The following is a 27,552-nucleotide window of genomic DNA, read 5'->3' as shown; positions in this document are numbered from 1 at the left end:
AAAGAGAGAAAGCGAGTTCTCTTGAGAGTCTTCTAACAATACTAATCCCCTCAGCGAGGGCTCCACCCTCAGGTCCTCATCTAATCCTAATTACCTCCCAAAGACCCCACCTACTCATACCCTCACATTAGGAGACAGGGTTTTAAGATACGAATTTTGGAGAGATAAAAGCATTCAGTCCATAGCACTTTATCAGCAACTCTATATTGAGTGCCAGTTATGCATGACACACTGTATTAGGTAGGTCCCTGCCCTCAAAAGAGTTCATAATACAGAAAAAAACTCACTGTAACCCTACTTTTATCAGAAACTATTATCAAACACTGGATCTCAACCCTGGTTATATGTTAGAATCACCACGGGAGCTGATGCTAAGATCCCTCTCCCAGAGATTCTGGCTCAGTTGGTCTCAGGTATGGTCTGGGCATTGAAATTTTTAAAGATCTTTCTACAAGATTTCTAATGCGTAGCCTAAATTAAGAACCATTGCTACAATCCCAGGGAGAAAATTTATCTTCATCTGAAGTAATCATAGAAAGCTTCTCAGAGGTAGAGGGTTGTCCATTGACAACCAATCAAACTGGATTTAAAGTTGAGAGGTGTCACAGATTTTGATACATCAGAAACAAGGACAATTAGGCAAAGAACAATATGAAGGCAAGAAAGTCCAAGTTATGTTTTTTGATCAATGAGTAGAACTGCATAGATTACAGAAACAAAAGTAAATGTGAAGCTGAAACAACTATCCCACTGACCATGTATGTGCTATGATATTTCTTCTGATAGTCACCTTTACCTCTGCAGATACGAGTAATATGTTATCCAAACTTTAGCATGGTACCTGTATGGTAGACTACATAGACGGCCATAATCATTCCCCTTTACCTATAACGGCTCCATTTAACAAGTCCTACCATTAAAAACTCAGAGTCTCTTATTTCTTCTCTTTAATCTTTTGAATTTCTTTGGCCAATAAAATGCAGTGGGAGTCAGGAGAGGCAAGATACAAGCCCAGGCTTCAAAAGTCTTTGAATACTTCCAGTCTCTCTTTCTCTTTTGGAACCCTGTCCAGCCACAATATATGAAAACCAAAATAACCTGCTAAAAAAATGATAAAGCATATTAAGCAGAGACACGACATCCCATTTGAGGCCTTTCTAGACCAGCTAGTTTCCAGCTGACTTGGCAGTTAATCACGACTATATAAACAAGCCCACCCAAAACTAGAAGAGCCACCCAAACCCAGTTGAAACTGCCACCCTATAGAATTGTATTCTAAAGAGATGGTTTCTATTTAATTGACTAAAATTTAGGGTCATTTGTTTTTCACAAATGCTAACTGATATAATCTCACTTTCCCAGCTACGATATCTGATCCAAAGAGTACACCAAACTGGTCAGTATGACTTCTTACTCATAACATTTTCCACTGGAATGAAAGAGACACACACTCTACCTTAGGCTACCACACTGGTGGTGTTTCCGGAATTGGTGGGTTCTCCAACTCGCTGACTTGAAGAATGAAGCCGCGGACCCTCGCAGTGAGTGTTACAGTTCTTAAACATGGTGTGTCCGGAGTTTGTTCCTTCAGATGTTGTTCAGATGTGTCCAGAGTTTCTTCCTTCTGGTGGGCTCGTGGTCTAGCTGGCTTCAGGAGTGAAGCTGCAGACCTTGGCAGTGAGTGTTACAGCTCACAAAGGCGGCGCAGACCCAAGAGTGAGCAGCAAGATTTATTGCGAACAGCGAAAGAACAAAGCTTACACAACACGGAAGGACATCTCAGCTGGTCCTGGCAGCTGGCTGGGGTGGACTGCTTTTATTCCCTTATCTGACCCCCGCCCCCCACATCCTGCTGATAGGTCCATTTTACAGAGAGCTGATTGGTCCATTTTACAGAGCACTGATTGGTCCATTTTGACAGAGTGCTGATTATTGCGTTTACAAACTTTTAGCTAGACATAGAGTGCTGATTGGTGCATTTACAATCCTTCAGCTAGACATAAAAGTTCTCCAAGTCCCCACCCTTCCCCTAGTGGAGCCCATGCCTGGGCAGCCAGTGGAGCTGCCAGCTATGCCAGAACTCCTGAGCCTTTGGGCGGTCAACGGGATGGGGCGGGGCAGAGGGCAGCACCCGTCAGAGAGGATCAGGCCACGTGGGAGCCCAAGGAGGGGGGCTCTGGCATGGCGGGCTGCAGGTCCCAAGCAGGTCCCCAGCGATGCCCTGCGGGGAGGCGGCTGAAGCCCTGCGAGAATTCGAGCGTGGCACTGGCGGGCCGGCATTGCTGGGGGACCGGGCGCACCCTCCACAGCTGCTGGCCCGGGTGCTAAGCTCCTCACTGCCTGGGCCGCCGGTAGGGGGGCGCTGAGCCCGCGCCCACCCGGAACTCACAATGGCCCGCGAGCGCTGCGCAGCCCCGGTTCCCACCCGCGCCTCTCCCTCCACACCTCCCTGCAAGCAGAGGGAGCCAGCTCCAGCCTCGGCCAGCCCAGAGAGTGGCTCCCAGAGTGCAGTGGTGGGCTGAAGGGCTCCTCAAACGCAGCCAGAGTGGACGCCGAGGCCGAGGCCGAGGAGGCGCCGAGAGCGAGCCAGGGCTGCTAGCACGTTGTCGCCTAGCAAGTTGTCACCTCTCAGCAGTATATGAGTACAGAACTTTCTAAACCCATGTGTCCTATGCCATGGAAAACCATCTGCGAGAAAAAATGAATGAAACTTAAATACAAAGAAGTAATAACAAGACCCTGCAAGAGTGAGTAGATCCTTTTTGACAGTCTAAGCGTCCATGATTCAAAGTTTGCTTAAGACCAGGTCCACCTTGACTCCTTAGTGGAGTTTTGTTCTAAATCAGAAAATTCCTCTGTTTAATTTAAACTAGTTCTGGTTGGGGTTCTGTTACTTGCAATTGAAAATGCCCTTACCCAAACTGTTTAGCCAGTCAGGAGGAAACAAAATCAAAAATGGATGAAATACTAGTCACCATTCAATACAGCTGTTCAAGCAATATGCTTTTGTTTAGGATCCAGTAGGTTAGGTCAGAAAATGAGGATGTAATCTTATCCTTGAAGGTTTTGTATTCTAGTACAGAAGACAGACTGGCATACTTATAATTAAAGCAATCAGGGAACAAAATATGTAGGAAGGCTACCTAACAGGAACAAGGTAAAATCTCAGTGTTTTAGCTTTGAGAGGAAAATATGGCTCAATTCAAGTGAAGAGATTGAAGAAAGCATTCTAGTTAAGAAATCATGACATGCTCACTCCTGTAATCGCAGTACTTTGGGTGGCCAAGGCGGGCAGATCATCTGAGGCCAAGAGTTCAAGACCAGCCTGGCCAGTATGGCAAAACCCCATGTCTACAAAAAACACACAAAAAATTAGCCAGGCGTGGTGGCACATTCCTGTAATCTCAGTTACTTAGGAGGCTGAGGCAGGAAAATTGCTGGAACCCGGGAGGCAGAGGTTGCAGTGAGCAGAAATCAGACCACTGTACTCCAGCCCTGGGCAACAGAGCAAGACACTGTCTTAAAAAAAAAAAAAAAAAGAAGAAAAAAACAGAAATCATTACATAGCTGTATCTCCATCAAAGTATATACTTAATTGGGTTGCTAATACTCCCACACCTGCAAGGTTGTTTTTTAAAAAAATAAAAAGGTGAGGAGAGAATAAAAAACGAAGCTAACATTTTAAAATACATGCTGTATTTCAGAAACCCTATAAGACACTTTACATATTATCTCTTTTAAACATATATAAACCAGTATATCTCATTGTATTTTTGCAGCAATCGTGTGAAATAGAGGATATTATATTCCAACTTATTATATCATGTGTTATGTGGCAAAAATCAGCTTCAGAAGACATAATTAAGCTTGGATTTTTTTCTTTGGAAGAGTTCAAATATATTTCAAAGACACAATTCTGATATGTAATGTATACTATTTTGAAAAATAGTTGAGATATGTTTGTCTGGCATTAATATTATTGAATGAAATTGACCAATTTGTAATTTTTTTTGTAATTTTATAGATATACAAGTTAGTATTGCCTTAAGACTTCAGAAAAATTTGTGTTACATTGATGATTATAGCTTAACAGTCTTGTCACTGTTTCCTGTAATATAACTGCAGAGAAGTATCTTCAAGGCATTAATAATGCCACAATGAGATAAGATGAAATTGCAATGCATAAATTATTCCTTAGATTGAATGTTCAAGTTTTCTGGCTCTCAGTGGAATTTCCTGAGTTTATCTTTAGAATTTATTTTCTTTTTAAATTTGTAAACTTTACTTTCTTCCCCATTTGCTTATGAAATTTTCAAAAGAACAGTACAACATGTTCTTTTACCATTATATATAATGTCTTATAATATTTGAGTGGATTGTTATATTGCTTGCTACAATCGACTCAGGAAAGATCGACAGTGCAGAATAATAGAGATAACTGAGAAGAAAAATAGTCTTTCAAAAAGTGAAGGGAGATGGAAACATGAGGGCCAGTAGAACTAATTTATGATAGGTGACATTTTTCATTGTAACAGATGAAAAAAAAAAAGAAATGATAGATGCAGATGCTGTTGTTACTGATGCAGTTGCTGTTGTTAATCTTGTGATGATGATGATGATGATAATGATGATGATGATGATAATGATGATGATTGATGTTGTTGAGGGTGGCCTGGAAATGTGAAAGTTACATGCAGGATTTAGTAAAGCAAAGGATGTTCATATGCAGACATAATGAGGCGAGTACACACACACACAACATAGACTAGACAGCAGGCCCACTGTCCTTCTAGTTTTGAAATGTAGTACCTTATGAAAGTTTTGCTCTGTGAGACATACCTTCATCCTTCCAACAAATTCACCTTTAATTTCCTAAGCTGCACTGAGTGGGTTCTGTACTTGAAATCAAGTGATCCATGCCTGAGACACTTGGGAAACCACTCAATGCAGAGTATACTGTACTCTCTTTTAGCGTATATTACTTGGCCAATACCCATAGTCATTATTTTTATTTTTCTTAGTGGAAGAGTCTAGTTCCCAGCCTATATTAGCCTACCCTGTCCTGGTATAGGTTACCATTAAGGACACTCTTACTTTTAGACCTAGACACTCAGAAGTTTTACTTCACTGTAGAATTAATAGGAACCAGAAGGTTGGTATGGTTTCCAGTAAAAGTAACAACCTAATAATTAATAGAAGTATATGTCCAGAATAAGGGAAGTGTTATCATTAGCATATTGCTTTCTAATCAGACTACAAGGGTGGAGCAACCAGAAATGGTGTGTCTTCCCTAAATGTAAGCACCAAACAAGATTTTTTCCCTTGTTCTGTACTGTTTTCTCTTGTTCTCTACTGCCCGGAGCATTGGTGCTCAATAAATATTCATTGACTGACGGAAAGCCATGTTGTAAGAAAAAACTTGTCATGACTGGAACTGTCTCACTTGGAAATTTGGACAAGAATGGTAGAGAAGAGATTTCTGTCTTTAAGTATCAGAAAGGGAACTTACTCCCATTAGCCCAAAAGGGCAGAATTATAAACTAGAATACTCGATTTTTAATTTCCTGTCATATTCCCACACTCAAGAGTACCTAATAATGTTCTTTGTCTCATTAGGGACCTGAATCTTTACACTAAGCCTGTATAACTACATCCGAATGTAGGCTGCCACTCTGTGCCTATGAAGTGTCACTTTGAAATAAAACTAATGAGAAAAATAAATAGATCTTCCTCAGAAAAATATTGCTCTAATAGTCCACTGTATCCTGCAGCATTTCTTCCCCAATAGTGAACGCTGGCAGTTTTAACTTTAATTATGTTCATCTTGCCTATATGAACCCAAGATGGATATTTAGTCAAGTTGATTTTCTGGTGCACACCTGCTAACATAATTATGGCTAGAATAGGATGTTTTGCTCACCCTCTAAACTAAAAATAGCTAAACCAAGTGTAGCATTCTTCTTTCAACAGGCAATCTGAGGTCTTTGGGGGGTACTTTGAAAATAAGTTAGTCAAGCGCTACCTTAATTTAAGAATCTTTTTTTATTTTCTTATATGTTAGGTCAGTGATTCTGTGGGATGTCTGTAGAGCCTAGAAATCTACATTTTTAACAAACACTCAGGGTGTAGTAGGTAGGTGGTAGACAATGCCTTAAGCGAAAAGACAATAGAGCTGGGTACTGGATATTTATTTATTAGAATTGAGCATTTTCATTTGAGTCAAAAATCTTTTATGGTTAATTATGCTTGACAGAAAAGCCAGTGAAATGTTTCATTGACATTTATAAGTTTATCCTTTAATGTTATAATATACCAAAATGTCACATTATTCAAAATCTACTTCTGTGCAAACAAGTTATTTTAAGCTTCCCTGCCATGCAACTGTTGATGCAGCTGTATCTCCTATGTGTTTCTTCAGTAACAGCCACAATATCCTTGATATTTGCCTCACAGAGTCAAACCCCATTGGCCAAAACCCTCGGCCTTAAAAGTTAGGAGTTATTTATGCAGCCATTCAAGCAAGAAATCAAAAGACATGCAGAAATATTAATCTTGCTATAACTGCAATAGGTTTTTATCTTTTTTATTCTTGGATCCCCAATCTCCTCCTCTCTAATAATGGGTGCCCTTGAAGTAACTAGGCCATATTCTTTTCTTTGTGTTCTTAACATGTTCTCTTACTTGCATTCTTTCTCTCTCTACCTCCCTTCATTTTGTGAGCTCCAATTTTTGTACCTTCAAATAACACAATTTAGAAAACTTCAGCTTTAAAAAAAATGAGTGATTCCCTTTGTCATTCTCTAATTACCTTAAACTGCAAAATATGTGCTTATAAATCAATGTGCATTCCATTCTGAAGAACTGAAAAGAGCTATTTCACAAGTCTACAATGAAGCAAAATAACTACGTAGAGAGAAAAGCTGGATCCAGGTGCAAAGTAAAAGGACTTGGCAGATTGTAAGATCAAGATCAGGCTGAGGTTCAATTGGTTCTCAAGTCACCCGCTTGGCCCTCTTCCAAGTCTTTCCTTCTCTTTCCTTTCCTTTTCGTCCTACTGCTCTAAAGCTTTTTAATAAACTTCCATTCCTGCTCTGAAACTTGCCTTGGTCGTTCCTTCTGTCTTATGGTCCTCAGTTGAATTCTTTCTTCTGAGGAGGCAAAAAAAAAAAAAAAAAAAAAGATTAGGCTGAGTCAGAAGACAGAAGGCAGTGCACTAAAGGAGCCACAGGAATTAATTATTAGGTTACTTTTACTGGAAACCATAACAACCTTCTGGTTCCTATTAATTCTATACTGAAGTTAATCTTCTGAGTGTCCCAGTTTAAAAATTAGAGTGTCCTCAATGGTAACCTATACCAGGACAGGAAGGGAGCCACTGGAAAATAGATGGAATGTTGTGACATTCGAAGTAACCTGAAGAGTACAGTAGGCCTATCAGCTCAAGAGAGTTAGAAATTGGTAAGATCTTGTCTTAGTAGCTCAAGAGGATGAGGATAAAGATTTCTTTTCCTCCGTCTCATGGACCAGAGAAGAAAATAAAACAAACAAAAAAAAAAGAGGAAATACTGAGGAATATCTGTAAAGGAAACATGATTGTTGTTTTTATCCATGGTTGCCATGGCATTTAAGCAAATGATACTCTTCTACTCTTCCAACTTCTGGACAATTATTGTGGTCTCTACAGTGAGGAAACTGTGACTCAGGGGAAGTTAGGCAATTCATCCAGGATCACATAGCTACTACATTAAATTTCAATATTTAAATCCAAAATGCATGTTTATTTCTTTTTGCCAAAGAGAGAACTAGAATCACAAATTCACAGGACTTGAAGAAAGAAACTGCATATTGAGAAATACATAAACTTCATTATCTCAGATTCAGTGATCATTCAATATTACTTGAACAGGGTTAACCACTCTCAGTGGTACCACAGGTTCTAAGGAAATAGCAGTGGATTAAATCGGCAGATAAATAATTGCCAGTGAATACAATGTGTCTGTAATTTGCTTACCCAAATCTGTTGGCATTTTTATTTGCTTATACCCCAGTAAAGTAGCTGGGGTCAAATGTACCTGCCTGAGGAAGAAAATAGGAGAGAATAGAAATGGAAATAAGAAGACTTGGAAATAGAGCCAAAAATCAAACTTCCCCTTTGTCTGCGATGATTGATAGCAACAAAAGGAACTATTGACAATAAGGAGACTTGGGATATCATAAAGAAAAAAAAGTCCCTTCATTGCTCCATTACACCAAGATGAGAAAGGTCTTTTTATTTGTCTTATTTTTTACCAGACTTTATTTGGACCAGTTCAAGGTTCACTGCAATGTTGAGCAGAAGGTACGGAGATTTCCCAGCCCCACTACCCACACAAACATAGCCTCTCACATCATCAACATCCCCCACAGAGTGGTATATTTGTTATGATTGAACCTATGCTAACACATCATTATCAACCAGAGTCCATAGTTTACATTAAGGTTCACTTGTGGTATTGTGCATTCTATGGGTTTGGACAAATTTTAATGACATGTACCCACTGTTATGGTATTGATATTATTTGGCTCTGTGTCCCCACCCAAATCCCATGTCAAAATTGCTATCTCTAGTGTTAGAGGAGGGTCCTGGTGGGAGGTGACTGAGTCATGGGAGTGGACTTCCCCCTTGCTGTTCTCATGATAGAATAGAGTCTCATGAGATCTGGTTGTTTGAAAGTGCATAGCATTTCTCCCTTCTCTCTCTTTCTCTCTTCCTCCTGCACCCACCATGTAAGACTTGATGGCTTCCCCTTCATCTTCCATCATGATTGTAAGTTTCTTGAGGCCTCCCCAGCCATGCCTCCTGTACCGCCGGTGGAACTGTGAGCCAATGAAACCTCTTTCTTTATAAATTATGCAGTCTCAGGTAGTTCATTATAGCACTGTGAGAACAGACTAATACAGGTATCATACAGAGCAATTTCACTGCCCTAAAAATCCTCTGAGTTCTGCCCATTCATCCTTCCTGCCCTCTTCCTGCCCCAGACCTCGGGAAACTACTGATATTTTTACTGTCTTTATGGTTTTGCCTTCTCCAGAACGTCATATATTTGGAATAATACAATATGTAGCCTTTTCAGATTGGCTTCTCTGACTTAGTAATAAGCATTTGTTTCTGCCATGTCTTTTCATGGCTTCATAGCTCATTTAGTTTTAGCTCTGAATAATATTGAATTACCTGGATGTACCACAGTTTATCCACTTGCCTACTGAGGTATATTTTGGTTATTTCCAAGTTTGGTCAATTATAAATAAAGCTACTATAAACATTTATATGCAAGTTTTTGTGTGGACATAAGTTATCAGCTGCTTTGGATCAATACTAAAGAACACAATTGTTGGGTTGTATGGTAAGTATGTTTAGTTTGTTAAGAAGCTGACAAACTGTCTTCCAAAGTGGCTGTACAGTGTTGCATTCCCACCAGCAACATATAAAAGTCTGCATTCTCTTCAGCATTTGGTGTTTTCAGTGTTCTGGATTTTGGCCGTGGGTGTGTAGTAGTATCTCATTTGCTAATAGGTATGTAGTGATATTTCATTATTGTTTTTGTTCACATTTCTCTGATGACATGGATGATAATGTGGAGCATCTTTTCATGTGCTCATTAACCATCTGCATATCTTTTTTGATGAAGTGTCTATTAAGGTCTTTGGCCAATTTTAAAAATTGGGTTGCTTCTTTACTTGTTGAGTTTTAACAGTTTTTTGTATATTTTGGAAAACAGTTCTTTATTAGATGTGTCTTTTAAAGATATTTTCTCTCAGGGATTTGTCTTTTTATTTTCTTGAGAGTATCTTTCATAAAGTAAGAAATTTTAATATTAATGGCATCTAACTTAGCAGTTCTTTCATGGATCATGCTTTTGATGTTGTATATAAAATGTCACCACCAAACCCAAGATCATTTACAAATCCTCCCATTATTTCCTAGGAGTTTTATAGTTTTGTGTTTTACATTTTGGTTTCTGATCCACTTTCAGTGAATTTATGTAAAGGAAGTAAGGTCTATGTCTAGATTTCATCTGTTTATTTATTTATTTTTTTTGCATGTGGATGTCCAATCATTTGTTGAAAAGGCTGTCTTTGCTTCATTGCATCGCCTTTGTTCCTTGGTCAAATATCGGTTGATTATATTTATGTGATTGTATTTCTAGACTCTGTATTTTTCATTGATCTATTTGTCTGTTATGTTACTAATACCAGACTGCCTTAATTAGGGTAGCTTTAGAGTATGTGTTGAAATCAGGTAGTTTCAGTTCTCCAACTTTGTTTTTCTCTTTTAATTCTGGATTGGCTATTTGGGGTATTTTGCCTCTCCATGTAAACTTTAGAATCAGCTTGTCCATGTCTAAAAAATATTTTCGAGGGATTTTGATTGGAATTTTATTGAATTGATAGATCAAGTCAGGAAAAAGTGGCATCTTGAAAACATTGACCTCCTATTCACGAACATAGAATGTATCTCAATGTATTTAATTCTCCTTTGATTTCTTTCATCAGAGTTTTGTAGTTTTCCTTACATAAATCTTATACATATTTTGTTAAATTTATATCTAAGTATTTCAGTTTTGAGGGATGCCTGCATATATATATATATATATATATATATATAAACTTCCAATCAAGATCCCTCGAAAATATTCTTTAGATATGGACAAGCTGATTCTAAAGTTTACACGGAGAGGCAAAAGACCCCAAATAGCCAATCCAATATTAAAAGAGAAGAACAAAGTTGGAGGAAACTACCTGATTTCAAAAAAAAATATATATATATATGTATACATATACACACACACACACATACATATATATATATATAGGCCTACATATATATATACACACATATATATATACACACACATATACACACACACACACATATATATATATATTTTTTTTTTTGAGACGGAATCTTGCTCTGTTGCCAGGCTGGAGTGCAGTGGCGCAATCTCGGCTCACTGCAACCTCTGCCTCCTGGGATCAAGCGATTCTCCTGCTTCAGTCTCCGAGTAGCTAGGACTACAGGCATGCGCCACTATGCCCGGCTCATTTTTTGTATTTTAGTAGAGACAAGGTTTCACCATGTTGGCCAGGATGGTCTTGATCTCCTGACTTCGTGATTTGCCCACCTCGGCCTCCCAAAGTGCTGGGATTACAGGCATGAGCCACCGCGCCAGGCCAGTATTAATATTTTTAACTTGAAATTCTATTTGTTCATTGCTCGTATATAGGAAGGTGACTAAACTTTGTATATTAATCATGTATTTTGCTATCTTGCTATGATTATTAGTTCCAGGATTTTAAAAAAATTTATTCTTTTGGATTTTCTACATAGATGATCACTTCCTCTGTGAACAAAGATAATTTTACTTCCTCTTTTCCAATTCGTATACCTTTTATGTTCTTTTCTTATTTTATCTCATTAGCTAGGATGCCTAGTACTAGTTGGCATGTCTAGCAATCAGTTGGCAGCCTGTGGTTTTATTACCATTAGCTAATTTAAAAGGGCTGCTAAGAGGTAACAGCCTTGTCTTGTTCTTGACCTTAGTGGGAAAGTTTCTAGTTTCTCACCCTTAAGTATAATGTTAGCTGTAGGTTTTTTGTAGATAATTTTTGGTCAGGTTAAGGAAGTTCCTCTCTATTCTTAGCTAGCTGAGAGTTTTTGTTATGATTAGGTGTTGGATTTTTTTTCCAAATTTAATTTCTGCATCAATTAAATATGATCATGTGATTTTTCCTCTTTAGCTTGTTGATGTAATGAATTACATTAATTTATTTTTTAGTGTTGAGCTTGCTTTGCATACCTGGGATAAATTCCACTTGGCTGTGGCATATAATTATTATAAATTGTTGGCATGGATTTGCTAATTTTTTGAGGATTTTTGCACCTGTGTTTATGAAAGATATCAGTCTGTAGTTCTCCTTTCTTTTAATTTCTTTGTATAGTTTTGGTATAAAGGTAATGTTAGCTTAGTAGAACGAGGCAGGAAGTATTCTTTTGTCTTATATATTCTGAAAGACATTATAGCAAATTGGTATGATTTCTTCCTTGAATGTTTGGCACAGTTCACCAGTGAACTTATCTGGGCCTGGTGCTTTCTCTTTAGGAAGGTTATTAATTATTGATTAAATGTATTTAATAAATATAGGCCTATTCAGATGGTCTTATGAGTTGTAGCATATTATGTGTTTCAAAAAATTGCTTCATTTCATGGAGATTGTCAAATTTGTGGGCATAAGTTGTTCATAGTATTACAAGCATTTTAATGTACATAAGGTGTATAATGATATTTCTTCTCTCACTTCTGATATTAGAAATTTGTGCCTTCCCTTTTAAAATTAGTTAGCCTAGCAAGAGGCTTATCAATTTTGTTAAATTTTTTTAAAGAACCACCTTTGGTTTTATTGATTTTCTCTATTAATTGTCTATTTTCTATTTCATTGATTTCTTCTCTTATTCTCCTTATTTCCTTTCTTCTGATTACTTTGGATTTAATTTGTTCTTCCCTTTATATTTTCCTAAGGTGGAAGTTTAGAAGATTGATTTTAGATCTTTCTTCTTTTCTAATATATGTATTCCATGCTATAAATTTCCTTCTAGGTACTACTTTCCCCACATCCCAAAAATTTTGATAAGTTGTGTTTTCATGTTTAATTTGCTCAGAAGATGTTTAAATTTCTCCTGAGATTTATTCCTTGATCTATGTGTTATTTATAAGCATGTTGTTCAATCGCCAGTATTTTGGCATTTTAAGGTATCTTTTTATTATTGATTTCTAGTTTAATTTCATTGTTGTTTGAGAGCAGAGACTGTATAATTTCTATTCTATTAAATTTGTTAAATGTATTTTATGGCCTGGAATGTGGTCTATCTTGGTGAATATTCCGTGTGGGCTTGAGAATAACACGTATTCTGCTGTTATTGGATTGAGTAGACAATAGATTCCCATTATATACAGTTAATTGATGATGATGATGATGATGATGATGATGAGTTCAACTATGCCCTTCATCATTTCTTGGATCTGTCCATTTCTGAGAGAGAGGCATTGAAGTCTCTAACTATAATAGTGGGTTAATTTATTTATTCCTGCAGTTCTATCAGTTTTTGCCTAATGTATTTTGATGCTCTGTTGTTAGGTGCATATACATTGAGGATTTTTATGTCTTATGTAGAATTGACTTCTTTATGACTATATAAGGCTCCTCTTTATCTCTAATAACTAACATTGCTCCTCTTGTTCTCTTTTTATTAGCTTTGTCATGGTATACATTTCTCCATTCCTTTACTTTTAATCTCTATGTGCATTTACATTTAAAGTGGGTTTCTTATAAGCAACATACAGTTCCTGATTTGTGGATTTTGTTCCACTTTGACAATTTCTGTCTTTTAATTGGTGCATTTAGTCCACTGTTGTTTAAAATTATTCTTGTAGTTGGATTAATATCCATTATATTAGTTACTCTTTTCTTCTTGTTGCCCTTGTTCTTCCTATTTCTGTCTTCCAATTTTTCTGCGTTTTGCTATAAAGAAATAAAAAATAAAAAACACCTGAGGCAAATTAAATTTAGCAGAGTTCATTTGAGCAAAGAACAAGGAGACTTCCAGCAAGCTCCACCCAGCAATGTGGACAGGCAGTATTTATAGACAGATAAAAGAAAGTACAGAAACATCTTGATTGGCTCCAGCTGGGCATTTGGCTTATTTGGGCATGATGCAATCAGTTGGCAGCCTGTGGTTGGCTGAAGGTTGGCTGCTGATTGGCTGAGACACAGCTACTTGTACAAAAATATACACCTGGTTAGGTTGTAGTTCGTTTACATACTAAGTTAGGTTGCAATTCACTACAAAGGAATTCAAATTCAAAGTATGGAGGCACCCTCAGGCCAAATTTAGTATGATTTAACAATTTCTCTATTTTGTTCCACCTCTCAACTTTGAGTGACCAAATATTTGTGCATTGCTGATACTCTCTGTTATTGTATCAGACTTTTTTGGTCTCAGCATTAAATTAACAATTCATAACATTAGGTCAGTTGGATGATTTTTATAATCCCTTTATGTTTTCATTATTCTAACTATAGTAAGACAATTTGATGTATAACAGATGGCTGCATTAGAGCATTTAAGACTCTTGATAGAAAGCAATGTAACAGAGAGACTGTTATGAGGGCTATCAAAAGGATAATATGAAGATACTAAAGTATACTTCTTCATAGGAGCCTACAGAAATTGAACCTATCAAAATCAAATACATAAAAAATGATCCGGAAGAGGAATCTACTTGTTTTAACCAAGTAGTTTGTTGATTTCTTGCAACTGAGTTTCTGTTATATCAGACAAATTTTTCCAAATACAGCAATAAGAATTAGCTATCCCGCACAATACCCACTGCTAAGCCAACAGATAGTCCAAAGGAATCTTGTTACCTGAAACAACTCTATCCAGAGAAGTTTAAGACATTTGCTGGGCAACTATAGCATTTTCAGTAGCGTCAGTGCTATAGCTAAAGTTTGTGCCAAGCCATAGAAAATGCATTCTAACAAAAGATACCCATTTACAAGAATTTATGCCTGTTGGCAAAACATCTTTATTCCATAGTGCAAATTAAGAAGTGTTCCTTTTCCAAGTTGTTTTGGTGTGATAGAAGCACTTTTAGAATCCCTAATCTGCACTGAGCCTTGTTTTCCATTTATTAAGACAGAGTTGCCCACACATATGGTTGATCATTAAATCCTTCACAGATAAAAATATATCTTGGAGGGGCACAACAGACTATTCCCTGTGGGTTGCCTTGTGCATTCAGCATTATCAGTAGGGAAGCGCTAGTAATATTTATCTAAGGCTCCATTATTGAATCATTGCATGGTTTCAGGCCATGCGCAATCAAGGGATTTAGGTTATACATTTGTTTACAAACAATCAAATTATCTTTCTTTTGGTTTTCTTACTAAATTTCTGGCAAAATTTAACTGTAAAATCCTCACTATATGTTTTGCCTACTGCTAGTTTTAAACAAGGAATCTGAATGTGTACATGTAAAAGCTTAACTGTATAGAAAGAACCAGATATTGCACTTGAAAGATCAATGAAATTTGTTAAAGAGTGAGCCAGAAAGTCTCTAAGTTCATGTAAGGATTTAGGTTTAACGTGGCATATCCAACATTTAATTAAGCTCCCCCTGGAACCTACTAATCACAAAATCTTAATTATTACATTATTTTCTCATGTATAAACAGAAAAGAAACACCAGCAAGAGAGGAAAAGGGACAAAGATTTCATAAGAGGGGAAAAATCTTAATGCATAATCTTCAGAAAGCTGTCCATGTCTAGGATGTCGTCCCCTTCTGAGGAGAAACTTTTCTGGGCAATTTTACCTTGAGATCTCTGGTGAGTGTACAGTCCCAAGAGTCTGGAGGGGCCGTCCTGGGCTGAAAGGAGTGGATCCAAGCCGTGAAGTTTTATTGCTGTATGAGTGGTAAGAAGAACTTGGTATAGTGCCTTCCAAAGTTGTTCAAGGGCAGTCTCTTGACTTTGCGTTTGAGTTGCTTTCAAAAACTCATTGTCTGGGTTCTAGATCATGAAAGGTCTGGTTGTAAATTGGTGAGTCATGAAGATCTTCTTGTACCTGGTGAAAATATACTTTGGCATAATGCATTAAAACCTGAAATACTGAATCATGTTAGAGCTTATGTGAGTACGAAATACATAAGTTTCTATTATTAGGGGCATATGCCTAACCACAATTCTTTTATAAGGAAATAAATCTATGTTTTCCAGTGGAAGTGGATCTGATTGCCATAAATCAGTAATACCTTTGGAGCAATCCGACTGATTCAGTAAGCTTTGCGTAATACTGTTGGGTTTGTAATACCTTATCTAACTGTTTTACAACTTGTCCAGTGAAATGAGTACCTCCATTGCCAGAGATTCCTCCAGCAACTCCCCATAAACAAAACGCATTTTCCAATAACCTGTTAACTACTATGGTAGCATCACCCTTTCTGCATGAGGTTACTTATACAACTAAATAACATGCATTGAAGGTGGCAGTTAAATAAAACCCATCTGTAAATGTTCAGATGATCCAATAGGTGCTGGAAATGTGCCATCTGAGATTTTTATTGTCTTACAGAAATTATTAGTTTGATGAATGAAATATTGACTACAAATGATTTTAGCAATTTTAGAACAGCCATCCGTCAATATTTTTTCATAAATTCTATAATTTTTACCTCTTCCGTTAGGAGTCATACAGTGCAGAACTTTAAATAATGGGAGCTTTAAGGACACAAGAAGGACCAAGTGGCCATCTAGGCTCTCCATGGGTCAGTGCTAACCATTGCATTTATATCCTTTTAAACACCAGCTTTGCTTCTCCAATTTAGGCACATAGTACTTCTTATTAAATACATTATCATAGGCTATTTGTCTTGGGTTAATCTTATACAGCTCATTCAAATTTCATATCTTAACAATTTTGGTACTGGCTGACTTAGCATGAAAAATCTGGCATTTCCTTAGTATTCAATTAATTCTTTTTCTTACTGATGTGGGGTTAGTAGTTTTAAGGAACAAATCAGTTTCTTCATTAGACCTCTGGGAATTCTCATCCAGTCCAATGGTATGATCTTAAAGATATCAGAAATGTGTGCTTGTTAGAGTTCTTTCTATGAATACCCTCAGTGATGAAACACTTTAGGTTTATAGAGCTTACCTACAATAGCTTTCAGTAAAGTACCAGAGTAAACAATTATTTATCTCTGAATGACAAGACTTTAAATGGTCATGATAAAAAGATCTGATGAGAGTTCATTACAATAATGATGTAATTGACAAGGAAATTTGTGTATTTCTGTTGCATACAATATTTTAAGATAATTAGAATTATGACTGATAACATTGTACCAGGACTGTAAGATATACATGAATTTCATATAATATCTGGAACACATATTTTAACACAACTATGCAAATATAACTCAGAGAAAGTTTAGTATTACTTATTATTTGATGATACTCCCTATAGAATTTAACGTATCAAAAAAACCCAATTGGCTTATATTTGTATTTTTATTAGAAGAGATATCATTTTGAGTGTTCTAAGGATGCACCTGAAATACATCAAAGTTAATTCTAGGCCAAGGAAAAAGACTTAATTTAGAGTTTTATATTGAAAAGTTTGTCAAAAGATAAAAACTTTAAAACACTTGATCAAAATAGCATAACAGGTCACTGTGAAATAATAGTCATTCACCCAACCAGTGGTAATTTAAAGACTTCAAAAGCAAATACAGAAAGTTGTATAGTTGCATAAGAAACCTTACCTCATCAATAGAAAGAACTCAGTTTTCTTAAGAAATCAAAAATATAATAAAGACAACTGAAAGCAAAGGAAATTATTTTGGTAAAACAAAGAATCTTTTTTTCCTAGGCTAATTACCTAAAAGGTAAAGGAAAACCTTCCACAGTTTCCTATTAAGAGCAGACCAATACTTTTAAAAAAAATTTGTTGTTGTAACAGAGAAAAAAATTCTAGTTGTGCATCAGTGTGCTTTTAATATTAATGCTCCGTGTCTAGGGAAAACTTACAAATAATTTCTTTCTAATCTTAGCCAGCTTGATCACATCAAAAATTCCTTTCTCAAGATTTACCTTCCATAAAACTTTAAACCTTCTTTTATCCCTTCAGTTATTTATTCTACACTTTTTTTCCTCTTACTTTGAATCACTCAGTCATACTATTATAGAAAAAAAATTACTGTCTTTTTCCTGTAACAAAAATACATATTTTATGTAAACATTACCTACCAAAAACATGTTATACTTTCCCCTCATAAGGAGTTGTCTCTCTTATTATTTCTAGTTTTAATTACAATATATTAATTAGAATCTGAATCTTAGCAATTGTGAATCAGCATACTGTAGATAAACACCATGTCATGATTTCCAGAAATATATGGCTACCTCAAAGTTTAATTTTTAATATTTATTAATAGACCCAGATATATTTAGCTTCTCTATGCCATATTGAAAATAAGATGCCAAAACTATATAAACTTAAACTTATATTAAGCAATTAATGTTTCAGTATTTTGCTTTTTTTGGAAATGACCCAGATATTCAATGAATATCCAGATTTTAACTTAATTCAGCAAAACTCTAAGGGTGTGAGTTTCCAAATTTATTTGGGAAGCTATTTTTAAGTAGGCACACTGATGCAAAACAAAGTTAGCTAGCATCAGATTATTTCCTTGTTAACTATTTTTACTGCATTTGTATGTTAGGTTGTCATCATGAAAGCAAGATCAAAAATTTAAATACTTTTTTTTAACTTTATGCTGTGCTTGATATACATGAAGTAATAGACAAACTTACAATTTTATGGTCTTAAACATCTAATAGAGATAAAAGTTGTGTGTTTGGATTATATTTAATACTGACAACTCTAAGATAATTACACCAGCAATATTTATCAAAGATAATTCAATTCACATGAATTTGAAAAGCATTTGAGTTAGTTCTTATTTTGCTGAGAGAATACTTGACTTATATAAGCATTTATTTTTCTTAAAACCAATTAAATAGAGCTCTTTTATAAGTTAATTTGGCAATATCATCAGGGGATAGAAAAAAGTACTATACATACATATTAAACATACAGACATGCATAAACATATAAAACTAAACAAATCTTATAGCTCTCACTTTAAAAATTTAGCCGTGTGCCAGGTACTGTAATGTAAATTCACCAACTTATTAAAAAATATCTGGATCCAAATTGTTTTTCTGATCAATGGAACAAGATTTTATGCCCAGATGGCTAACACTTTTGACTGATATTTCATTTGCCTTCTGTGAGGATCATTTTGGAGAGTCAATCTTTGATTCATTAAATCTTTGGTGCCTATGCTATACCAATTAAAAACTGCATCCCATTACTTTTGTGGCATTTTTGATCCTTAATTTTCAAATGCACCTCACAAGTGAATAATTTTAATCTAGGTTAAAATTTCCCTACTGTGGTCACTGTAATTCTAATGAGTTGTCCTTAGTAAGGTTAACCATTTTTCCCAAAGTACACAGGTACTGAAGCCCATATATTTTGTATATAAAATTAGTTGGTATTCCAGAAAGTCAAGTCTCACCTTTCTAGAGCCCCACACTTTTTAGATTTGGGACAATCCATTTTCAAAAGTTGCCTACCTGAGGCCTCTAAATCCAATCCAGCTAATTATCCAATCCAATTTGATCCTGGAAGCAGTTCAATAAATCATTGCACAAATAAATTTGATTGCTCAAAGCACAAATTTATGGGGAGCTTGAATCCAAGCAAGCACTCACCTATGACCCCAGGTGCTGAGAGAGCTAAATCTCCCCAATGGGCCCTGGTGGGTATATTTGTTTGGTCACTCAGTGCTCCTGGAAGTCACTGGAGGTCTACTTTAGATCCCACCTCTGATGCCAAACCATTAAAAGAAACAATGGCTGACTGATTGATAAGCTCTTGAAAATTCTTAAGTTCATTGCATCCCTTCAGGTCTCCAAGGAATGCTAAGTCTCCTCCCTGCAGTGAGAGACACAAAGTGAACTTAGTGTTGGGAGACGGAAGCTGGATGGCCCTCGGGGGCTGACCCGCAGGGACTTCGGGATATAGCAGAGAGCTTGGCATGACTTATTACTCCAGGCTGTAGAATCCTGGAAAAGAGCTACCATGCAGCCCACACCTGGTTGACTGAAGGACCACCTTAGTGGAAGGGGGACAATCAGGGTCTCTGGCCTGCCATGTGTACAGGCATAACAATTGCTTTTGTTTAATGTGCAGATGGAATATTTGATCCATTTCAACCAGGCATTTGCATCTTGGTATCCTGTCTTAAATGCCAAAGTTTGTTTTAAATCTTTAACTTCTGTGATCCTCTGGTAAAATGAGTGTTTCTTTTAGCACCTATTTTTATTAGTTTTTAGACCAAAGGAAGCTAAACACCATTTTATATTTAATAATGCTTTTTGTATTATTTTAATACCAGATAAGTTAAATTTTACCTTTATATTAGTGTGTTATTAACATTAAACTTAATTTTAATAAAACTTTGTAGACGTATTTATCCAATTTTTTATGTTTGACCATAAGGTAAGATTTTATAGACTCTTTTTAACCTTTTATAATTTTTGTTAAAGAGCAGGTTTATGCTTTACTAAGAAAAACTTGTTGCATTTTTACTTTAATGTCCAGTCCACAGAAAAACTGGATGATACCTTTTTAACTTTAGCTAATATGTTTACACACAGAATTTTTTTTTACAATTAATTTTTTAAAACTTGCTTAAACTTTCAAAACAATAATTTTTTTAACCTTTCAATGTAGGTAAAAATCCACATTTTTATGCCCCTTTATAATCTTTTTACCAAAGTTATATTTTGTTTTTTTCTTATAAACCTTGCACATAAACTGTTCTTTTTTAATAGTACATGGGAGGCCTTATTACTTTTAAATTATACAACATTTTTTGCATAAATTTTTTGTATAACATTTTTTCTTTCACGACTTTGCAATTGTTCAACATGTCTCAACTTTCTGACTTATTACAAACATTTTTTTCTTTAAACAACCAGTTAATTTATTTCAGGACCTGAATTTGCCATATAACACTCTTTTTACATAAATTCTGCCTCCCTCCTTTTTTTTTCCTTTTTTTTTTTTGAAAATAACCATTCCTTTTTTTTTTTTTTTTAAGTGAACTTTCTTTATGTCTTTGGACTAGACTGTCTAAGGCCACAAGATTAGAAGTTACCGTAATACATGTTACACTGTTAACTTTCAGCAAAGTTCACTTTTGTTGAAAACCTTGTAAGTTTGGGATTTCAATTATCCTTTGCTATTAATAAGACCTTGTTTAGTCTAAATTAACTTGGAATTGGTATAGATGGTCTCTTTTTCTCTCTGCTGGTCTTTCCTTGCCTCTGCCAGCTGCTTATGCTGCTGTTCTCTTAACTACTGTTGGGGGGAAGGGGGTCTAAAACCAGCTGTAACAGTCTATATATAAACAGAAGCAAAACTGTTTATATATATATGGTCTGGGTGCCTTGGCTTATGGGTTACCTTGTGTCATACCTTTGAAACAAGGGACCTGTCCAGGCTTCCTTCTGATGACCAACCCACCTCTAATGTTGGCCAGTCTATTTCACACAAAGTTCTAAGTTTTCCTGGTGTCATAGTAACACCATAATCTCCCTTAAATCCTTTCTTGAAATTTTTCAACATAGTCCCTAGTGGGGTGGGCTTATTTGTGCCTGACCCATGCTGCTTCGAGACAAAACACTATGCTCACACCACACACACACCACAAAACAAAAAACAGGTAAAAAGGGCACACACACTTTTACCGTTTATACCAAACTAAAATCATGAAATTCAAAATCTGAGTACCAAAAAATTCAAGCCAAGTCAAAACCAAAACCAGAGTATCCAGCAATTCAAGTCAAATCAAAACCAGAACAAAAGCGCCAATACAGGCATGCCGTGGGTGATCAGGCCACACTTCCACGCAGATGGAGTGGGGCAAGTTCCAAAGTCTAGTCTTACCAAGTCAAGCCAAGTCAAAACCAGAACAAAAGTGCCAATGCAGGCACGCCACGGGTGATCAGGCCACGCTTCCACTCAGATGGAGTGGGGCAAGTTCCAAAGACTAGTCTTACCAAGTTTCAGATATCTGGACTCTAAGTGCCGGTTTCTTCCCGGTGTTCAGCCACTGTGTTAATCCTCCATGGGGGCCTGCTACATGCTGCTCTGGCGAGGCATTCCTCCGGGGCAATTGCCTACCTGGGAGCTCTCTTTGGATCACGTCACTCAGGCTGGCTGGAGTCCCTCGCAGGGACACTCCACAGGGCAGGCTTAAGCTGCCTAAGGGGCTGCCTCGGCTGTCCATCAGTCACCTCGCTTCCTGGTCAGGGAGCAAAGAAATGTAGCAGGACGAGCCACAGACAAAACCTCTCAGACACCGAGTTGTAGAAGGAGGGTCTTTATTCAGCTGAGAGCATTGGCAAGCTACTGCCTTAAAATCCAAGCTCCTCGAATGAGCAATTCCTGTCCCTTTTAAGGGCTCACAACTCTAAGGATTTCACATGAAAGGGTCGTGATTGATTTGAGCAAGCAGGGGGTACGTGACGGGCTGCATGCACTGGTGGTCAGAGTGGAACAGAACAGAGTAGGGAGTTTCACAATGTTCTTCTATACAACGTCTGGAATCTGTGAATAACATCGGTTTCTAAGTTATGAGTTGATTTTTAACTACTGGGTTTAGGCCAGGCAGGCCCAGGCCTGGTTTCAGGCCTGGCGCCGGGCTGCCTGTCTTTGGTTTTACTTCCTTGTTTTTTGTTTTTTTGTGTGTGTTTTTTTAAAACAGGTACTGAGTATAAAACAATATAAAACAATATGAGAGGATCTCTCTCTTCCCTCATTGTGAGCCCTTAAAAAGGACAGAAATTGTGCACTCGGGGAGCTTGGATTTTTAAGGCAGTAGCTTGCTGATGCTGCCAGCTCAATAAAGCCCTTCTTCTACAACTCGGTGTCTGAGAGGTTTTGTCTGCGGTTCGTCCTGCTACGATACTACTTCACATATAGTAGGAGAGGCCTACAATTGTATACTTTAATTTCTCCCCTCCAGGCCTCTTGTGTCAGGTTTGAATAGGCCTAGTTGTGCTAACTCCCACCTGGGCCAGGAATTTTCACGATGACTCAGTGACCAATTAAATGCTTACAAATTCATGGTTTATTATGAGGCTTTCACACACCAACAACCATGTAAGTATATTCAACACACAAAGACAGTAATAAGAGAGAGGGGAAAGGAACCACAGGAAGTAGCTCAGGAGACCAGCATGCTGACTGAAGAACCAGTAGGTCCGATTTATCTCTGAACACCAAACAACAGGGATCTCTGATCTCAGCCTAGCAGGGTTTCCCGCAACTGTAAATGGATGCTGTTTTTATTTTAAAGAGCAGATGATGCAGATGGTTAATGCAGATTAACCACGTGGAAAGCAAGAGAAGGAATGCAGATGCCACTAAGAGCAAAGACTAGTCTCAAATAGACAGCCAGTAAGCAAACGGGAACCTCAGTCCCACAACCTCAAGAAACTGAACTCAAGTCAATAACCTGAATGAGCTTGGAAGCAGATTCTTGTCCAGAGCCTCCAGAAAGGAAGGCTGTGTTGCCAACGCTTTTATTTCAGCATTGTGAAACTCTAAGGAGTTTCACAGCTGAGCCACACTGTACCAGTGGTTCTGACCTACAGAATTATGAGATAATACATGAATGTTATTTTAAGTTGCTAAATTTTTGTCAATTTCTCATGGCAGCCACAGAATACTAATACACCATATTTCTGAAGATTTGCGTCTGAAACTACTACTTATTCCAATTATTTTGTCCATCAGAATTCTTAATATATTGAACAAATACTTACTCAAGTTGATTTAAGTAGATTATAAATATGGATTTATAAAAGAGATACTAAGTAGCTTATAAGATCAAGAGAAAAGAAAAAAAAACAGGCTCAGAAAATGGTAAGGAACAAAAGAGGGTTAGTTAAATATCTGTTCCTTGGCCAAAAACATGCCTGAGAACTTGTGTGATGACATTGCTGTCCTTGCCACGGAACAATATGGTTTATTTCCACCAATTCCACCATCTCTAGACACTGTCTTAAGTACAGAAGCTGATACTTAAGTACAGGCTTAACTATTGCACTCTAGCAACTGCTTGCAAATACCACTACCACCATCACTAGAAATTAGTCTCCATAACCATTTGTTTACATAATAATTGGTTCAATATCTGGATTTCAACATCTGAAATGGATGCACTTGATTGGCTATACCCAGCTTATGTGCCACACCTGAGCTGCCGTTGCAGCTGGAAAATGAATATTGCTATTTCAGGCAATATAAAAAGAGATGAGCTCTGCCAACTACTATGTAGTTGGGAGTACTTCAAAAGTAGAAAGAAGAGTTTTCAAATGATGGCAGAAAAATGTTGAATATATTCCAGTCATTCAGTTCACATATCTAAAACTTTTGAAGGTTCTATCTTAGGTTCCTAAGAACATGTTTCAGAGTCTCTTTTCCCAACTTCTTAAGTTGTCTGAGGCCTCAGCTATCATAGATCATATGCTAAGAATGTTTGGTTAAACTCTGAATTTTAACTCTTTCTCAGTAAGGCACATGTATATTTAAAACAGAGATTATAGAAGCATACCAATGGAACAAATATAAAAAGTTCTCTTTTAGTTTCAGGTGAGGTGACCTTGGCTATGTCTGTACTTGACCTTTTTACACTTGTTTCCTCAAGTGTAGAAATGGTAATGAGCCTACCTCAAATGGGTATTGATTAGTTGATATGATCTTAGAAAGCTATTTAGAGAAACCCCTGAATAGCTAAATATGGATGTAAGACAAATTGTGAGTGGGTAGTGGACAAGGAGACTGTGTATGAATCGTGAGTGTAAAATTAGGTCTTATGTCCCAGAGACTGCTTTTTGAAGCACTTCATGTCAACTCATTTTAAATATAAAGGTCATGGTAAAACAAGGCAAAAGTATGTTGATGTCACGTTATTTAAGCTCTCTTGAATTTTAAATATATATGCACATATATACATAAATATAAACATAAATATATGCATATAATTATACATATACATATATACACATATATATATATTTATATATATAACATATATATGTATATACAATTTCTGCCTCTGTGCTGGGTTTCCCCTTGCTGACTAATGCTTTTTCAGGTGAACTGTCCTCTTGCCCTCTACTATTTCCCAATCTCCTCATTTCTTGATTTTCTTAGAAGGAGCTATAATCTGTCACTCTTGCGATGCTTTTCTTAAATAGCTTATATATTTGTATATGTAAGGAGCTCATTATTTAACTTAAAGGAGACAGTGAAGCAAGTTAGAACATTATTTTAATTGCAATTCATACCTTACAAAATTAATAGGATGACATAAAAATAGTAAGATGGAAAGGTGAACAAATAGAAGAATAGATAGGTACATACGTGTGTGTTTATGTGTATGTGTATAGTTACAAGGGTGCGTGTATGTATAGGTACAGGTTTTTATGTGCGTGTATGTGTGTATACATAAGTGTGTGTGTGTATACACATATAATACATGATGAAACAAATATAGTAAACTATTCATTGAAGATTCTAGGTGGCTCACGCCTATAATCCCAGCACTTTGGGAGGCCGAGGTGGGCAGATCACCTGAGGTCAGAAGTTCAAGAGCAGCCTGGCCAACATGATGAAATCCCGTCTCTACGAAGAATACAAAATTTAGCTGGGTGTGGTGGCAGGCATTTGTAATCCCAGCTACTCAGGAAGCTGAGGCAGGAGAATCACTTGAACCCGGGCAGGGGAGGTTGCAGTGAGCTGAGATTGCACCACTGCACTCCAACCTGAGCAGCAGAGAGAGACAGAGACACTCCAGCTCAAAAAAAAAAAAAAAAAAAAGAATTCTATGTGGTAGTTATATCATGGTTCACCGAGCAATTCTTTCAACATGAGAATGTTGGAGCTAGAAAAAGCTTTGGAGTTCATACAACACAAATCCATCATTATATGGTAAATTATTGTACTCAGTACATTTTTAGGGGATGAGTGAATAGATGAATTTGACAACTAAAATCAAGACATAAGGAGGGTATAGGGACTGCTAAATCACATAGCTAGTCAGTGGCAAATCACAGGTTAATTAAGCTTTCGTGACTCTCAATCAGGTGATCTTTCTTTTATATAGTATATAGTCCAGTATATGTTTGGATAACTAGTTCTAGTCTCAAACACTGTGAAGGAATTCCAGCTGGAGACACACATCTGCAACTGCTTGGGATATGGCATAGTACCTAGCATATAGTAAGCAATTTTTTTTTCCATTCTTACTAAGAAACATTAGGAAAGTTCTAGTGGATTTCAAAGGTTGAGCTCATCATCCTCAAACCGGTGATCAGTTCTCACTCTAAATCTTACATTTACCATTTATTTATCAAGATTTCCCTTTGGTGTGTATGGATGTGTGTTTGTAGTGGTGTGTGGGTAAAGTGGGGGAGAGTGGTCAGTGTGGAGGAAGGGAGGGCACCGTGCTGCCTCCTGCCCTACACAGCTCAAAAGTGTAAAGTAATTTCTACTTTGGCTCCCTTTCCTGCATCAACAAGTCACATCTCAATGTTCAAAAAGTTTGGAACTGGATTTTGTTTTAGAATTCAGAATATTTCAGACTTTTTAAAAAGAGGTATACTGTGTATTTGCCTTAACTAATGTGTCATGGGTAGTACCCTACAATCAAATATATATATGAAGTGGAATATATGGACCTTTACAACAGATAGGATAAACAAAGTCTATGAATAGCCTCACATCAATTCAGGTCAGCTTAAGTTTTTTACTCTTCGCTGAGTAAGCAAAAGCATTTATTTCACTGCTTTTTGAATTTCAGACTCAAATTAAGTGAGAGAATATCAGCCTAATATCTAATTCTAGGTATCTTAAAAGTTTGATGCTTAAGAAAATGAGGAGTGCTTAACAGCACTCCTGTCATCTCTTCAGGACTCAGAAGTTTTGCATTTGTACTAAGGAGAGAACAAGAGGAGATTGACTTAGATGTACAAGAATTGAGATTGATAGAATGTGTTTTTTATCTCTGGTTACTAGCAGTGGACTACGGACTCTGTAGTGTCAAGCGATATACTTGGTTCATAATACATACAAAAATAAATTGGCATAAAAGTGGCATGAATGATTTACCTAAGGAAACTGGAATATAAAAATAACATTGTAAACTATAGGGTGATACATAAATGTTTACCATTGCTGTTTTGAAATAAAGAAAATCATTGGCAAATAATTTTTCTCAGAGTAGTTTCTGGGTGGAGGACTCTAGCATAATGATTAATAGAGGATATTTTGTATTCACATATGCAGGGTCAGCAAACTTATTCAAAAAAAAAGGTAAATATTTTCAACTTTGTGGGTCAAACATTCTCTGCCCCAACTTACTCAACTCACACCATTGTACTACAAAAGCAGCCACAAGTAACAAATGAATGGGTGTGACTATGTTAAAATAAAGCTTTATTTACAAAAATAGAATGAGTCAGATTTGCCCCTCCTGTTATAATGTGCCCACCGGCTTCTATGTTTCTATCTTGTATTCTATATATTATATAGTCATTCCCTCAGGTCTCTGTGCAGAGAATAATTTGAAAGGTCTTCAGGTTAAATGTCATGCCTTATGCCTTTTGGTAGAATTCATGATTGTGCTTTAATTTAATAAAGTGTACACTCAATCATGGCTTCAAAGTTGACAACAGGTAGGAGAATGAACTGGTGCACCCATTCTAGAGAGAAAAGCATCAGTAATCAGTTCACACCCCATATGCATATACTTTTTGTCTCAACAATACCACATCCAGGAGAAAACCTATCACCCAGATCTACAGGT

General features: G+C 36.8%; 2 long non-coding RNA genes across 2 annotated transcripts in view; one reads left to right on the top strand and one right to left on the bottom strand.

Annotated features, from left to right (window-relative positions):
- Positions 1–652: 652 nt before the first annotated feature.
- LOC131381610 (uncharacterized) lies at positions 653–1,778 on the bottom strand. The gene is made up of 2 exons (XR_009210463.1): positions 1,457–1,778; positions 653–1,101 (listed from the first exon to the last, which is right to left on the bottom strand). It is a non-coding gene; the product is annotated as an uncharacterized LOC131381610 (long non-coding RNA).
- Positions 1,779–2,189: 411 nt separating this feature from the next.
- The window catches only part of LOC131381722 (uncharacterized), a 39,880-nt gene continuing 14,517 nt past the window's right edge, over positions 2,190–27,552 (top strand). The window contains exons 1-2 of the long non-coding RNA XR_009210614.1: positions 2,190–2,747; positions 15,277–15,427. This is a non-coding gene — a long non-coding RNA (uncharacterized LOC131381722). The remainder of the gene's footprint in view (positions 2,748–15,276; positions 15,428–27,552) is intronic.

The sequence above is a fragment of the Hylobates moloch genome, unplaced genomic scaffold, assembly GCF_009828535.3.
Source record: "Hylobates moloch isolate HMO894 unplaced genomic scaffold, HMol_V3 SCAFFOLD_17, whole genome shotgun sequence".
Lineage (NCBI taxonomy): Eukaryota > Metazoa > Chordata > Mammalia > Primates > Hylobatidae > Hylobates > Hylobates moloch.
This window is presented reverse-complemented; position numbering and strand designations above follow the sequence as displayed.